Genomic DNA, 16,892 nt, shown 5'->3' on the forward strand with positions numbered 1-16,892 from the left:
GACCCCTTCCAGGACCCAAAACTGGGCTCTTGTCTAACACTCGGAAATGAATTGTTCAAAGAGACACATATGCTGACAAAGCAAGAGATTTTATTGAGAAAGGGCTCCCGGGTGGAGAGCAGTAGTTTAAGGGAACCCATGAGAACAGCTCTGCCATGTGACTCTGCAGTCTCGGGTTTTATGGTGATGGGATTAGTTTCCAGGTTGTCTTTAGCCAATCATTCTAACTCAGAGTCCTTCCTGGTGGTGCAAGCCTTGTTCAGCCAAGATGGGTGCCAGCAAGGATTCTGGGAGGTGGTCGGAACATACGTTGTCTCCTTTTGACCTTTCTTGAACTCTTCCGGTTGGTGGTGGCTTATTAGTTCAGTGTTCATTACCAGGACCTTTCCCAGCCCGAGTTCGTGAGTCCCAGGTGAGTGGGCTCCTGGGATTGGGAGATATGGGAGCTCTGCAGGTGTGGCACCCCAGAGAGCAACCTGTGGTAGCCAGGGCACACAAATGTTTGACTCCATGTTGAGAAGTGCACTCAGGGATGTGAAAAGAAAACCAAGCTTTACTGAATGTCTGAAATGTTGCTGGTGGAGTTGTTCAGTCAGTGAGTCCTACTGGCAAATTTGTCAGTAAGTTAAGACAAATTTGGCCTTGGAGTACAGAATGAAGCAGGGCAATGGCTAATAGAGTTTTGCCAAGAGAACACACTGGTCATAGCAAACACCCTCTTCCAACAACCCAAGAGAAGACTCTACACATGGACATCACCAGATGGTCAATATCAAAATCAGATTGATTATATTCTTTGCAGCCAAAGATGGAGAAGCTCTATACAGTTAGCAAAAATGAGACCGGGAGCTGACTGGGGCTCAGATCTTGAACTCCTTATTGCCAAATTCAGACTTAAATTGAAGAAAGTAGGGAAAACCACTAGACCATTCAGGTATGACCTAAATCAAATCCCTTATGATTATACAGTGGAAGTGACAAATAGATTCAAGGGCTTAGATCTGATAGTGCCTAATGAACTATGGACGGAGGTTCATGACATTGTACAGGAGACAGGGATCAAGACCATTCTCAAGAAAAAGAAATGCAAAAAAGCAAAATGGCTGTCTGAGGAGGCCTTCCAAATAGCTGTGAAAAGAAGTGAAGTGAAAAGCAAAGGAGAAAAGGAAAGATATACCCATTTGAATGCAGAGTTCCAAAGAATAGCAAGGAGAGATAAGAAAACCTCCCTCAGTGATCAGTGCAAAGAAATAGAGGAAAACAATAGAATGAGAAATGCTAGAGATCGCTTCAAGAAAATCAGAGATACCATGGGAACATTTCAGGCAAAGATGGGCTGAATAAAGGACAGAAATGGTATGGACCTAACAGAAGCAGAAGATATTAAGAAGAGATGGCAAAAATACACAGAAGAACTATACAAAAAAGATCTTCACAACCCAGATAATCACGATGGTATAATCACTCACCTAGAGCCAGACATCATGGAATGCAAAGTCACGTGGGCCTTAGGAAGCATCACTACGAACAAAGCTAAGGGAGGGGATGGAATTCCAGTGTGCTATTTCAAATCCTGAAATATGATGCTGTGAAAGTGCTGCACTCAATATGCCAGCAAATTTGGAAAACTCAGCAGTGGCCACAGGATGGAAAAGGTCAGTTTTCATTCCAATCCCAAAGAAAGGCAATACCAAAGAATGCTCAGACTACCACACAATTGCATTCATCTCACACCCTAGTAAAATAATGCTTAAAATTCTCCAAGCCAGGCTTCAGCAGTACCTGAACTGTGAACTTCCACATGTTCAAGCTAGTTTTAGAAAAGGCAGAGGAACCAGAGATCAAATTGCCAATATCCACTAGATCATCAAAAAAGCAAGAAAGTTCCAGAAAAACATCTATTTCTGCTTTACTGACTATGCCAAAGCCTTTGACTGTGTGGATCACCACAAACTGTGGAAGAGATGGGAATACCAGACCACCTGACCTGCCTCTTGAGAAATCTGTATGCAGGTTGGGAAGCAATAGTTAGAACTGGACATGGAACAATGGAACAACAGACTGTTTCCAAATAGGGAAAGGAGTACGTTAAGGCCGCATATTGTTACCTTGCTTATTTAACTTGTATGCAGAGTACATCAAGAGAAATGGTGGGCTGGATGAAGCACGAGCTGGAATCAAGATTGCTGGGAGAAATATCAATAACCTCAGATATGCAAATAATACCACCCTTATGGCAGAAAGCAAAAAACTAAAGAGCCTGTTGATGAAAGTGAAAGAGGAGAGTGAAAAAGTTGGCTTAAAGATCAACATTCAGAAAACTAAGACCACAACATCAGGTCCCATCACTTCATGGCAAATAGATGAGGAAACAATGGAAGCAGTGACAGACTTTATTTGGGGGGCGGCTCCAAAATCACTGCAGATGATGACTGCAACCATGAAATTAAAAGACGCTTACTGCTTGGAAGAAAAGCTATGACTGACCTAGACAGCATATTAAAAAGCAGAGACATTACTTTGCCAACAAAGGTTCATCTAGTCAAGGCTATGGTTTTTCCAGTAGTCATGTATGGATGTGAGAGTTGGACTATAAAGAAAGCTGAGCACCAAGAATTGATGCTTTTGAACTGTGATGTTGGAGAAGACTCTTGAGAGTCCCTTGGACTGCAAGGAGATCCAACCAGTCCATCCTAAAGGAAATCAGTCCTGAATATTCATTGGAAGGATGATGCTGAAGCTGAAACTCCAATGCTTTGGCCACCTGATGCAAAGAACTGACTCATTTGAAAAGATCCTGAATTTGGGAAAGATTGAAGGCAGGAGGAGAAGGGGACGATGGAGGATAAGATGGTTGGATGGCATCACCGACTCAGTGGACATGAGTTTAAGTAAACTCCAGGAGTTGGTGATGGACAAGGAGGCCTGGCGTGCTGCAGTCCATGGGTTTGCAAAGAGTCGGACACGACTGAGTAACTGAACTGAACTGAAGTCCTGTTGGATTCTTTGCGACCCCATGGATGCCAAGCTTCCCTGTCCTTCACTATCTTTCAGAGTTTACTCAAACTCTTGTCCACTGAGTCAGTGATGTCATCCAACCATCTCATCCTCTTGCCACCTTCTCCTCCTGCCCTCTATTTTCCCAGCATCAGAGTCTTTTCCAATGAGTCAGCCCTCCCCATCCAGTGGCCAAAGGATTGGAGCTTCAGCATCAGCCTTTCCAGTTAATATTCAGGATTGATTTCCTTTAGAATTGACTAGTTTGATCTCCTTGCTGTGGAAGGGACTCCCAAGAATCTTCTCCAGTACCACAATTCTATTCCATGCTCAGCCTTCTTTATGGTCCAACTTTCATCCATACATGACCACTGGAAAACCATAATTTTGACTAGAGGGACCTTTGTGGCAAAGTGATATCTCTGCTTTTTAATATGCTGTCTAGGCTTGTCATGGCTTTTCTTCCAAGGAGCAAGGGTATTTTAATTTTGTGGCTGCAGTCACAGTCTGCAGTGATTTTGGAGCCCAGGAAAATATTGTTTCCATTTTTTACCGCATCTATTTGCCATGAAGTGATGGGACCAGATACAAGTGGAGTGCTACCTGCCTTACCAATGCTGTCTAGCCTTAACTCCACAGCAACCCGTAAGTCAGTTTTTTAAACTATGGGTTGAAACCCAGTACAACAGTAAGAGGGATGAAATCTTTGTTAAGACTAATATTTTTTATTTGCCAGTTCTTTTTAAAAGTTGGGTTAAAATTTAAATGTAACTCACAGAGAATAAAACGTAAAATTTGTTGTATACCATGCCATCAAAATGCAAGACATTTTAATATCCCCAGAAAGTTCTGCCCCTTTCCAATCAATCCTTTCCCCCACATGCTGAGAAACAACCAATTTTCCAATTTGTATCTTTATAGGTTAATTTTGCCTTTCTGGAACATCGTATAAATGGAATCTTGTATGTGACCATTTTAAAAAATAAAATACTGTAAAGTATCACATATGTATCTCATGTGATAAGCATTGTTTTATGAAACATATTGTGTGTGTGAGGTCACTCAGTCGTGTCTGACTCTGCGACCCCGTGGACTGTAGACCACCAGGCTCCTCTGTCCATGGGAGTCTCCAGGCAAGAATACTGGAGTGGGTTGCCATTTTGTTCTCTAGGGGATCTTCCCGACCCAGGTCTCCCGCTTGGCAGGCAGACACTTTAACCTGTGAGCCACCAGAAGATTCATGAAACATATTACAGCTACATATATATTTTTTTCAAAGACTAACATCTATGAGCCAAACCCTCTTCCTGGTTCTGGGGATACAACATTAATCAGACAAAAACCCTTACCTTTATGAAATTTTACTTTTAGTAAGTAGTCAATAAACAGTAAGCACAATATGTCAGTAAGTTACATAGTATAGTAGAGGTGATGCATGGTACACAAAGAAAAAGTAGATGGGGTAAGGGAAGTGGGGAGAGGGTTAAGTTTAGATTAGGTAGGCAGGGAGGCCTCCTTGATCTTTGAGGAAAGTCTTAATGAAATAGTGGAAGTGTGCTGGGCAGAAGGAACAGTTAGCATGAATGTGTGCACCCACATACATTCCTACTTTAAATTAGGTTGTTTTGTAATGGCACCCCACTCCAGTACTCTTGCCTGGAAAATCCCATGGACGGAGGAGCCTGGTAGGCTGCAGTCCATGGGGTCGCTAGGAGTCAGACACGACTGAGCGACTTCACTTTCACTTTTCATGCATTGGAGAAGGAAATGGCAAGCCACTCCAGTGTTCTTGCCTGGAGAATCCCAGGGACGGGGGAGCCTGGTGGGCTGGCGTCTATGGGGTCACACAGAGTCGGACACGACTGAAGCGACTTAGCAGCAGTAGCAGCAGCATTTGTTACCTTAATTTTTTAAAAGGGGGAAGGGATAAAGTAACTAGTACAACACAGGTATTATTTCCAGTTTTACTGAGGCTCAGTAAGGTGAAGTGACTTGTCCAAGGTCAAATAGCCAGCAGGTAAATCGTAGCCCAGATATTTGTCTTCAACTCTCCTATTTCTTAAAACATCTCCCAATCTAAAACACAGCATTTGACTGAACTCTGCTCCTCCTCAGCTGAAACCACAGGGACCTGCACCTCAGTTTTCCTGGGGAACATTCCAGAGAGACTGCTGAATGAATCTCACCATGTGTATACCGTATTTCCAAGACTACTAATGTCCTTGCCAGTTCCTGGGTCCTGCTGAGAACCTGATACTGTGCATCCTACCTTCAAACTCTAGCCTGTCTCTGTTCCTATAGCCCTGGTTAGAGTCCACAGAAGGCATGACTAGAGGGTCAGAGAAGGTGTACTGATGTTGATGTATACTCAACCACCATTTACATTTTGATAAATATTTGGCAACATCATTTTTGATGATTACAAATTTATTTGGGGGTATATATCTATTTGTTTAATCAGTTCTTTAATTTGTTCCAACTTTCAGTTTGTTAAAAAGTGCTACAACAAATATTCTTGTAGCTAAATCTTAGTGCAAATCTATGGTTTTCTCTCAGTGAGGTCTGGAGGACCCAGGGGACATTCTCCCACAGTGGCTTCTTCAACCCTGTGTGTGGGTTGTCGTGGTCACCTGTGTCAGGGTTTATTTACTTATCTAGGACATGCTGCATGGCTTGCAGGATCTTAGTTCCCCAGCTAGAGACTGAACTCGGGCCAGAGCAGTGCAAGTGCCGAGTCCTGACCATTGGACTGCCAGGGAATTCCCTATTTTTTTTTTTCTTTCTTTTAATGAAGTATGAATTGTAATGAAACATAGGGCATCCTAAAGAACTCTAAAGTATAAAATAAACTTTTTTCCTGTTATTTTCTTTTGCAAACATAAAGGACTTCTGCTACTTTTTGATCAATGATAGAGTATGTAAATGTATTGTTATTTACATAAAGTATATAAATATGAGATAGATATCATGGGAGAGTGAGCAAAAGAAAACAGCCATGGCCTCTTATAACACTTATTATAATTTAAATAGTTGTTTTGGGGGGCTAAATTACCCACTCTTACAACTGTTAATTGTCCCCCCAAATCCATACGTTGAAGCCCTAACCCCACAGTGCCTCACAATGTGACTGCATATAAAGAACTCCCATTGAAAAGAAAAATAACTCAGTTTAAAAATAGACATAGGATCTGAAGAGACATTATTTCAAACAAAATATACAAATGACAAATAAGCACATGAAAAGATGCTGAACATTATTAGCCATCAGGGAAATACAAATCAAAACCCCAGTGAAATACCATCTCATACACACAAAGACAGCTGTAATTGGAAAGATGGACACAGTAACTGTTGGAAAGGATGTATAGACACTGGAAACACTCATACTCTACAATGCTGATAGAAATGCAAAATGGTGCAGCTGCTTTGGAAAACTTTGAAATGTACACTTTAAATAGGTGAATTATATGTATGTGAATTAAATCTCAATAAAGCTGTTATATAAAAACAAAGGCAAGATATGAGCACTGAGTATGCTTGCTGCTATTGGAGTGTCCGTTTGTGGCCCTCCCAGCTGAGAGAGCAAAGAAGCATATATGTTTATATTAACCCATGCATATAAGCATACCTATACATCTCTCCATATGCACTCATCTGAGTCTGCATTAAGCTAAACATCATTTCATACTGACATCTCCAGATCTAATCCAATATCATGTAGGTCATTCTAGCCGTCCCCACTAGCTTAACAGTAATTTCTCACTCCTGGCTTTCACCATCTGCCCTTCATTTATTTAATTATTCGGTTCCAAAATACATGTGTAGCAGCTTCAGGACGACTAACCTGAATGCCTGTGGAAAGCAAGTTCAGCAACCAGAGTACAGTGCTTGTATGTAGTTTACTTGACTCTAGTCTCACTTCACTCATTTCCCAAGATAACTGGGTCAATCCCTTTTCCTCTAACCTTGTATGGTGAGGTATTTTATCAAAGTTTAAATTCCATTATGAGATTCCCTCTACTGCATAAATTATTTCTTTAAATTGAACATAATGTTCAAGGTTTTTGCTGTAAAGTTTCTATGGGTTTTGACAATTTCATAGTGCCATGTATATCCATCATTATAGTATCATGATATTAATATTAAGTATGGTATTAATATAATACATGAATAATTAATAGCATGATACAAAATAGTTTAACACCCTAAAAAACCACTGTGCTTCACCTATTCGACTCTCTCCTCCTCTCTTAACATCCCTGAAAACCACTGATGTTTTTACTCTCTGTATAGTTTTTCCTTTTTCATAATGTCATACAAATGGAATCATGCAGCAGCAAGTTGCCTTTTCAGAATGACTTCTTTCATTTAATAATATGCATTTAAGAGTCATAAGCAATTATCCTTCAATTAAAAAACAAATTTTAAAAAGTCATAAGTTTTTGTGAAAACAAGCTCATTTCTTTTTGTCACTGGATAACACTCCATTGTATGGATGTGCCTGTCATTTTTAATAGACTTGATTCTTTAGAACAAATTCAGGTTCACAGCAAAACTGAAAAGAAAGTACAGAGTTTCCCTACATAGGCACAGCATCCAATAGTATTAACATCCGACCAGAGTGGTACATTTATTACAATTGATAAAGCTACATGAGCACATTATAATCACTCAAAAGTCCATAGTTTCTATAATGGTTGACTCTTGCTGCCGTATATTCTACAGGTTTCTACAAATGTATAATGACATGTATCTACCATTACGACATCATACAGAATATATTTACCCACCTATAAAATTGTTTATTCTCTGCCATTGCTTCTCTCCCTCCCTCTAACCCCCTTGCAACCACTGATCTTTATTACCGCTTCCATAGTTTCACCTTTTCCAGAATGTTATATAGTTGGAATCATACAGTATATGGGAGAAGGCAATGGCAACCCACTCCAGTGTTCTTGCCTGGAAAATCCCATGGACAGAGGAGCCTGGTGGGGTCGCAGAGTCGGACACAACTGAAGTGACTTAGCAGCATACAGTATATAGCCTTTTCAGATTGGCTTCTTTCACTAAGCAATATACACTGAAGTTCCTTCCATGTCTTTTCAAGACTTGACAGGTCGTTTCTTTTTAGAGCTGAATAATATCCCATCATCTGGATGTGCCATTTCTCTTCAGTTCTTAGTTTATTTATCATATATTGGTGTTGAATTTTGTTGAATACATTTTTTGCCTCATATCTTGATCTCATAGTTTTTCTGATTTAGTCTGTTAATAGGATGAATTACATTGATTCATGAATGTTGGACCACCCTTGCATTCTGGGAATGAGCTGTACAAGATTTCCCAGGCTTGCAGATATTATCTTGGTTTCTCAGTGTTTTGGACATAAGCAAAAGGCAGGAGGACACTGTGTCATAAACTCTGGAGAGTAGCCTAACTCTGCTGCTTGTACACGTCTGTGACTTAGAACTCTGAGATCACACTTCCTGTTTAATGGGGAATGAGGTTCTGTTTGCAATGAAGACACCAAGCACCTACACTTCAGCTTGCCTCGTATTTTCATGGCTCCCTAAATGGCTGTTCTCCTCCAAGTCACTGAATGTAACTGTCAGTTTTGACATTCACTTACCCTCTGGTACTATTAGAATCAGCTTTTATCATTCAAGTTTAAAAGTTTCTGTCTTTGGACAGCCGCGAAGGTAGTATGGCTCAACGGTTAAGAGCACAAGTTTGGTCCTTGCTTCAGATTTTTTCAGGTATATATGTAACAGTGGAATTGTTGGATCATGTGGTAATTCTGCGTTTCATTTTTTGAGGAACCACCATACCGTTTTCCACAGTAACTGATGACCTACAGTTTTAAGTTCATATTTTTCTAATATAGCAGAAGGAAAAAGAAGAGAACAACCAGAAGTAAAATTGACCTTCCCCCATGGAGCCAGATATATACACTTTGGTTGAAGACTAAAAGTAGTTTTGTCCCTTTCACTGATATAAGAGTATTACTTCTTATATCGTTTAAATTTTAAGTACTAACTAACAAAAAACTTAAAAAGTACAGTCTTCGTATGTTCTGGCTATCCATTAGGTGGTCCTTGGGTGCTGAATCATTGAAAATTCCTGGGTAAAATGCTGAACAAATGTGTATGCAACTTATTTGCAACCTCTTCCAGGAACCTTCCCTGCCCCTGAACCCCTGGGAGGCTCTTTCTGTCCCCGGAGCTCCAAAAGTGCTCCTGGTCTCCAACACTTACCACATCGGTCCCCTTTCACGCTCTGGTGCTCCCCAAGTCTAGACTAGAGCCTCAGAGGATACACTTACTCACCAGTCAGTGTCTCCAGCAAGGCCTGGATGGTTTTGGCATTTTGTCTTTGGCTGTATGTCTGGCTGGTGCTGGGAACAAAGGGTCAGTTTCAGGACTTCAGATCAGCCTGGCCAAGAACAGTGGATACACAGCCCCCATCGGCCCACTTCTGAGAGGCTCCCAGAACTCCAGCCTAAGATCCTTTATTCCCCTTGGATTTCCATTCCACCCTTTCCTGTCTGGGCTGTCTGCACGCAGCAGGCCCAGGGAGCACATATTGATCTGTTTTCATTTATCTTGGGATCCCCTTATCAATGGGATTCTCTGGTAGCTTAGCTGGTAAAGAGTCTGCCTGCAATGTGGGAGACTTAGTTTGATCCCTTGGTTGAGAAGATCCCCTGGAGAAGGGTTTGGCTACTCACTCCAGTATTCTGGCCAGGAGAATTCCATGGACTGTATAGTCCATGGGGTCGCAGGATTTGGACTTTCACTGCCTCTCAATGGGATTCACATACTTGGGGTTAACTCCAGGTGAACCCCAAGTGAAAAACAACTGAATTTCACTATCCAACATAAGCACTATTAACATTTAATGTATGTGTGTAGACACAAAATTGTACAATGTTTATATGTTAATAATTGGAGTTTTACTTGGAAGTGTCCCCTAGACATCTATTTCATTATATTCAAATGGCTAGATTATTTCCCTTTGTATGGTGTGCGTGCGTGCTAAGTTGCTTTAGTCGTGTCCAACTCTGTGCAGTCCTATGGACTGTAGCCTTCCAGGCTCCTCTGTCTATGGGATTCTCCAGGCAAGAATACTGGAGTGGGTTGCCATGTCCTTCTCCATGGGATCTTCCCAACCCAGGGGTCAAACTTGGGTCTCTTACATCTCCTGCATTGGGAGGTGGGTTCTTTACCACTAGGGCCACCTCCTATTGGAAGGCCTGGTTGGTTTTCAGGTTTTCAACGATATAAACATTGCTGAGATAAACTCTGGCTCCCAGATTCTTTACAGACTCACAGAATGCAATCTGAATTTTTTCCACAAGGGGGAGGCCAGCTACTCTGAGAAGGCAAACTAAGATTCAAAAAACAACTAGAAAGTTCTTACTATTTTGCTTTTGGGATGGATTGGGGGATCTGTGGTTATGTGGTACACAGAAGCTCACCCCAACCTTGTGAGGCTGGTAGTAGTATTTTCCTCATTTTATCCATAAGGAAACTGGGGGATGTGTATGGATTCTCACCAACCAGTGAGTGCCAAGGTAGAATCCAAAGCTGTCTTCTAATTCCATATAAGTGGCTCTCTTTCCTTCTCAGCACCTCCAAATGGAGAACAGTGTGTTATTCTCCTTACATTCAGTTCAGTTCTAGGCACTGTGCTGGGGACACTCTGAGGCATGCAGAAATAAATTAGAGGATCCCTGACCCTCAGGAGGTCATTATCAAGTGTGAAGACAGACTTAGAAATGGAATGGCTAAATGTCCACTCGAATAGGGAGAGCCCTGGAAGGTGGGAAAGTCCATTTGACGGTGAGACCAAGTACAGCTTTGTAAAAGAAGTGTGATGCCAGTAAGAGCTAAGGTTTATTTAGTATTTACTCGGTAGAACGCACTGTGCTTAGAGCTTCATATGTATCACCTAACTAAAAGTTCCCCACGGACCTGGACAGCATTAATGTTCTTTTTATAGGGAAGAAAATGGATGATTAGAGAGGTTAAGAAATTGGCTACTTGTGTCAGACCCCTGCAACCCAAATCCTTAATATTTATTTGGCAGGACCTAGAAGGATTGATAGACCCTTAATAGCCAGAGCTAGGAAAGAGACTTCTAGGAGAGGAAACAGAGAAACCAAGTCTTGGAGGCAAGAAATACGAGCACATTTGGGAATGCAAAAGGATCGGTGTGCCTAGAGTGTGAAAGAGGAGGGATCTGAAGAGATAAAAATTAGAGGGAGAAAACAGCCAGGCTGGAGAAGTCCATGAAGACTTCTTCAGTAGTCCAAGGAGATCCTACTGTGTTTTATACTGGGGGGAACTAACCAAAAGAGAATGACATCAACTGTGCTTTATTAAGATACATATGGTGTATTGCATAAGGGAACAAGGAGACTATTAGGGGATTTTTAAATAATCGTGGCCAAAGGTAACCAGAGGAGAAATGAGAACCAGAAGACATTACTGAGATTAACTCCACAAGATCTGACCTCTTATTAGACACTGGGGAGGAAAGAGAGAACCATGAACACAGTTTCCACCCTTGGACAACCGGGAGAACGTAGCATGTACACCAGCAGGGGCTGCTGTGGGGAGGGAAGGTCCCTTCCTGTATAGGTTTGAGGAACCTGAGGGACCTCTGGGTAGAGGGGAGTTAGGAGCAGGAAGCTGGTGATTTAAATGTGGTACCCGTGGACCAAAAGAAATGACTGGGAGTGGCCAGGGAAAATCCGTACTTAAGATTCAGCAGGGGATGTTCATACCCTGATAACCTGCATTTCTACTGTCAGATTTCTGCCATAGAGAAATAAAATCACATGTGCACAAGAAAGTGTATGAAGGATGTTCACAGCATCATTGCTTGTAGCAGTGAAATGTGGAATGAGGGGAGGAATGAGTAAATAAGCCATAAAACAGCCACATTGTACAGTGGTTAAAAATTAAGTAGATAAAAAATGCTAACAAGGACAGATCTCTAGAACATACAGTGGGTGAGAAAAGCAAGTTGTAGCACAACAATAATGTGCAATTCTACTTATGAAAAAAAGAAGAAAAGAAGCCAAACCAAAAAATGTTGCCACATATATTTTAAAAGGTGTGTGGGGGTGTGTGTGCACACAGAGAAAATTCTGGAAGGATAAACATACCATTAATTAAGCTGTAGGGGAAGAGTCATGATAAAAATGAAAAGCAAAAGGAGTGAAATGGGATTTTCAGCCTTAGTTGCCAAGTTTTAATTTTACAAGAATGCAGTTATAATGACATGAATAAAAATACCCAAACTAGGAAAACAAAATATATATAGATTCAATGGGAATAAGAGAGAATGGAAGAAACAGGGACATAGTCCAAGGCTCTGGATAAAGCAATATTATTGAAAACACCAGGAGAAGTTTCTGAAAGTGCAAAGTGGAGAGGGGATCACGATTCTCACTGACTCTGCAGAGGCAACCGGCAGGATGAGACCTGTGAGGTCAGAGAGTTTTCAACACCTCGCAATTATAACCACAAGTTGCTGTGTCCCTGAAAGGTCACCATGTCCCACCACTAGCCTTGGAATGAGATGGTGTTTGTTCTGTTCTTTCCGGAGTTGTAAATATCCTATGACTTTTCATCCAATTCTTGTGTTTGCACATGCCCTCCCTTTCCCAGAAATTCCAGCATTCTTGGTGTTGTCATTCCAGTCCTCCAAGCTGCCCGTAAAATCCACTTCCTCCCCTTCTGATCCTGGCCAATTCTTGCCTCATCTCTGGTCTCCCATTCAAAAATATTCCCACTCCTGGTTACTTATACGAACACTGTGGGAGGCCTTTTATGGAACTAAGAGTCACCTGGTGATAGATGAAGCTGAACATATAGAGGTGCTAAACTTAATTCCTCCAACAATCTAATAGGTATATATGATTACAACCCTAACTCCTTAGTGTGTGGTGGTAAGCATGTGGTGGGTGAGTGTTAAGACAAACTAGTTGAATGGGGGGCATAGAGTTTGGGGGGCTGGAGTGGAAGGGACTGGATGAGAGGATACCTTCTTAGGTGCTAGAGTGGGAGTTGGAGTTCAGTTGGAGGGAGTTCAATTTACCAAGTGTCTTTATAGCCATGATTTCATTTGGTGTCACCACAGTGATCTAATGATGGGGATCATTAGGGGAAATAATGAGTCAAGCTTTAATTCCCTCAAAGTGGCAATCATTGGGTTGAAGCCTTTGGGGGCTTATTAACCCATCATGCTGCCTTGAGTGAGTCTGCAAGGGGGTGGATGCAGACCGAATGGGGGTTCTCCGTGGCTTCTTTTGGTACAGCTCTTCACTGATCATCAGGTTTCTAGCAGCTGCTCCTCCTAGTCTGGAAACATTTGGCCAGGCATCCTCTGCTCTCCAAGCCCGCCCATCCCAGGAGATAAGGCTAAGTGGCAGAAGAGCCAGTTTCCTGGGGTTAATAAACAGGCTGTTTATATCTAGAGGCAGTCACGGGGCAGGCACAGACAGGCTGGAAGGTCATGCTCCGGGTCAACGTGGAGGATTCTGATAAACATTCTCCCAGTGAGCCTTCTGAGATGCAAGAACAGTTCTGGGCTCATTGCCCTTGTAGAGTACCAAGGTCCCCACACCTCACTCCCTCCTCCTTTATCCTCCTTCTCTTCCTCTTTCCTGTCTTCTGTAATAGAGAGAACACACCCCATAACTTGGGGCAGGTAATCCATCCCTCTGAGTCCCAATTTCCTCCCTTGTAATACGAGGGTAATGACAGGGCCTTCCATGTAAGAGGTACGGGAAGGTCCCCAGCCCTGTGTCTGGCACACACAGTGGGTATTTTTCCCCCTGCACCCCATCCTTTCCCCTAATCCTGGCCCCTGCCCTTTTCCCTTTCTAATATATTTTCCTGATTCGGTCCTGCCCTCACCTCCACCCCAGGCACTTCCACCCCCTCTGACTGTGCTTCTGGGTGGATGGGAGAGGCAGCCAAGCTTAGCCCTGAGGAGGGCTGACCACTGTGGGGCCAGTCTGGCCAGGCCAGCCTTGGCACTTTCCACAAGGCCACACCCTAGCTTCTCTACTTTTAGTAAATAGCCCACAGGATTCAGGGGTGGAAGGAGGATGTAGAAAAGGAGAGGCCAAGATATTTTCCTCTTTAGCTTATTATTTATTGCCCTTGGTAGACTCTTCCAGTGGCTTAATGGTCAGAGATCATTGAGTAAGCTGCTGTGTGACTTTGAAGTTCCCATTCACTCTCTGGAGTCAGTGCAGTGTTGGGATAAAAGAGGAGAGTATCAGGCCCTGAAGCCAGATTGTCTGAGCTGGACCCTCATCTCCATCACTTACTGGCTTGGGTTACTAACCTCTCTATCCCTCACTTTCCTCGATTTTAAAATGGAATTTATATTATATGTGTTGTATAGGGTTGTTATGAGGATTAAATAAGTTAGTCTGTTTAAAACACTTAGAACAGAGCCTAGCCCATAGAAGGCACTCAGTTAATCTTAGCTCAGCGATTCTGTGTAAATGGGGAAGTAAAACAGGGCTGTGTGCGCGTGGGAAGAGCAGGACACCCTCTCAGGGTATTCCAAAGTCCTGAAACCCCACAGTCCGCCTCTGTGTTGACCTCTGAATAAGAACATTTCAGGAGCTTGTACACAAAGTACTTAACTGTCCCAGAGAGACCCTAGGAAACTGGACAAAGAATTTCAAAGCCAGATGGAGCCCTTAGAGATCATGTGGTCCAGCTTCTAATGGTTCAGAACAGGTAGGGAGGACCAGGGAGACTACAGGGACTGGTCTGAGATCACAGAGCCGTGCTGAGTTGTAGAATTGTGGATGGTGATTTGAGGGGGCAATGGGGTGGTCGGATGCTGAGGGTCAGAACCCCAGCCTCCATGCCCTCAAGGATGCTTGGTTCAGGCATGCACTGCATGGCTGGGATACTTGGGGTCATCACTGGCATCTTTAATAATGATGATAACCATGGGAATGGATCCCACACCCTGCACCAAATGTTTTCTCATGTATTCTCTCATCCACATAAAATCTCCATTTTACAAATGAGGAAAGATGTCTTTCTCAAATAGCTAGAAAAGGGCAGATCTGGGGTTTGAATATGCATTTCTCTGATGCCCAAATCAGCAAGATTCTTCTATGCTTCCCAGTGCCTAATTGGGAGCTTGAACCCACAGCTCCCAAAGACAAGGATCTTTGATTTGTCTGACAGAGCTGGCCAAGCAAATAACAGAAGTGGATGAGCCTGAACTACCAGCCATCTTTTCAGCCCCTGATCCACAAGCCACAAGGGAGCCCAAACCCTGTGTGAGAGAGGTGGATCCTTTCTTTCAGGGGCCCTGCCTTGATGCTGTCTGTTCCCACTAATTTTTTTTTACAACTTTGAAAGGTTATAATATATTCTCTGGAAAACATTCAGCAGTACAAAAGCCCTCCCTAAGCCCTCCTACCCTGTCAGAGGTCCATCACTGGTTGAATGATTCAGAAATTCTAGACCTCTGGAAAGGTCCCTGGTTGGTCCTGAGGGAACACAGGTAGATAGAGGAAAACCCTGCTCAATTAAAGTTCCTGATACCTGGAGAATTTTGAGGGCAGATCACTTCAAACTCAACCACGAGTCTCCCACATTTCTTGGACATTTGGGGGAGAAAGAGCTCTTCTCCAGGAAGTTTCTGCTGCATGCCAGGCTTGACATCCTTGAACATGATGGGGAGAAGCAGTAGCTAGTTTTGGAAGAGGTGAGAAAATAGGGCTTAGAACGTGGAGTGAAGCATCAGGACCTGACTCGCCCAGGCTTCATCCAGGGCAGGATTACAAACAGATGGAAAGTGGGAGGAGAAGCAGGCAGTGGGTAGCCTGAAAAAGAACTTCTACCTCTCAAAAACATAAAGTCTATACAGTAGCTGACATGAATTTGTCAATTTAACATTAAGAAGCACAAGAGCAGGGTAGGTGGCAGGGGGAATGTCTGTTAGTAGAGTCTAAGGACCTAAGACACTTGGAGTCCAAGGAACTAGGTGATCCCCAAGGATCCTTCTGGGCTGATAGTCTCATGAGGTTGAGAGATCAAAGCCTGGGAAGTAGGACAAGACCTGATTCTGACCCAGATGCCCTAAAATCTTTTGGAGTTCAATGTGAAGGCCAGGTTATTTCCCATGGATCACAGAGCCTTAAAGAAAAGGAACTTGGTGTCCAGACCTCAGTTAGGCTTTCAGTTTCTGGGTCAACTCACCCTGATCCTTCTCCCTAGCCCTTTTCTCACGCTCACCTGCACTTCACTTCCTGAAAAGACAAAACTTGTTGAGCTGCACCTCTCTCCTGTGGAGGGTGGGGAGGGGAAGCTTTCCCCTAAATAAAGGCAAAGTACAAAGGACACTCCCAAATCTATGTCTCCCCTTTCCTTTTTCTCATTAGTTCATTCATTCACTCATTTGTTCATTCACTCTTAAACAATTATTAATTAAATACCCTCTGTGTGTGCCTGGTACTTTTCTAGGGCTGAAGTTATCGTAGAGAATAAGACATAGTCTCTGATATCATGCTGTTTACATGCTAGGTGGAAGAAGAATGGGATAGACCATAAGTAGGTAGACAAATAAACCAGTGAGAGCATTTAAAATTGTGAAAAGGAATAAAAGAATAGCAAAACATGATGCAGCAGGGAGCTTTCTTCTGTCTACTGTCCTCAAAATAAAGTCCAAGGCTGGAAAGCCCATCTCCATCTGCCCCTGTTTACCTCTCTAGCCTTTTACCTCTTGTCTGTTTTCATCTTGAGCTCTCTGTTTCAGCCGTGAAGAACCTGCATATCAAAGTTGGAAGGGGCAAAGTAGCCCCTTGATCTGGTAGTTCTTTTAGCTTCAAACACTGTCTCTTTTCA

This window comes from Bos grunniens, chromosome 7 (genome assembly GCF_055505025.1).
Source record: "Bos grunniens cultivar Pamir isolate PY7600 chromosome 7, Bosgru_T2T1.0, whole genome shotgun sequence".
In the NCBI taxonomy this organism is placed as follows: Eukaryota; Metazoa; Chordata; class Mammalia; order Artiodactyla; family Bovidae; genus Bos; species Bos grunniens.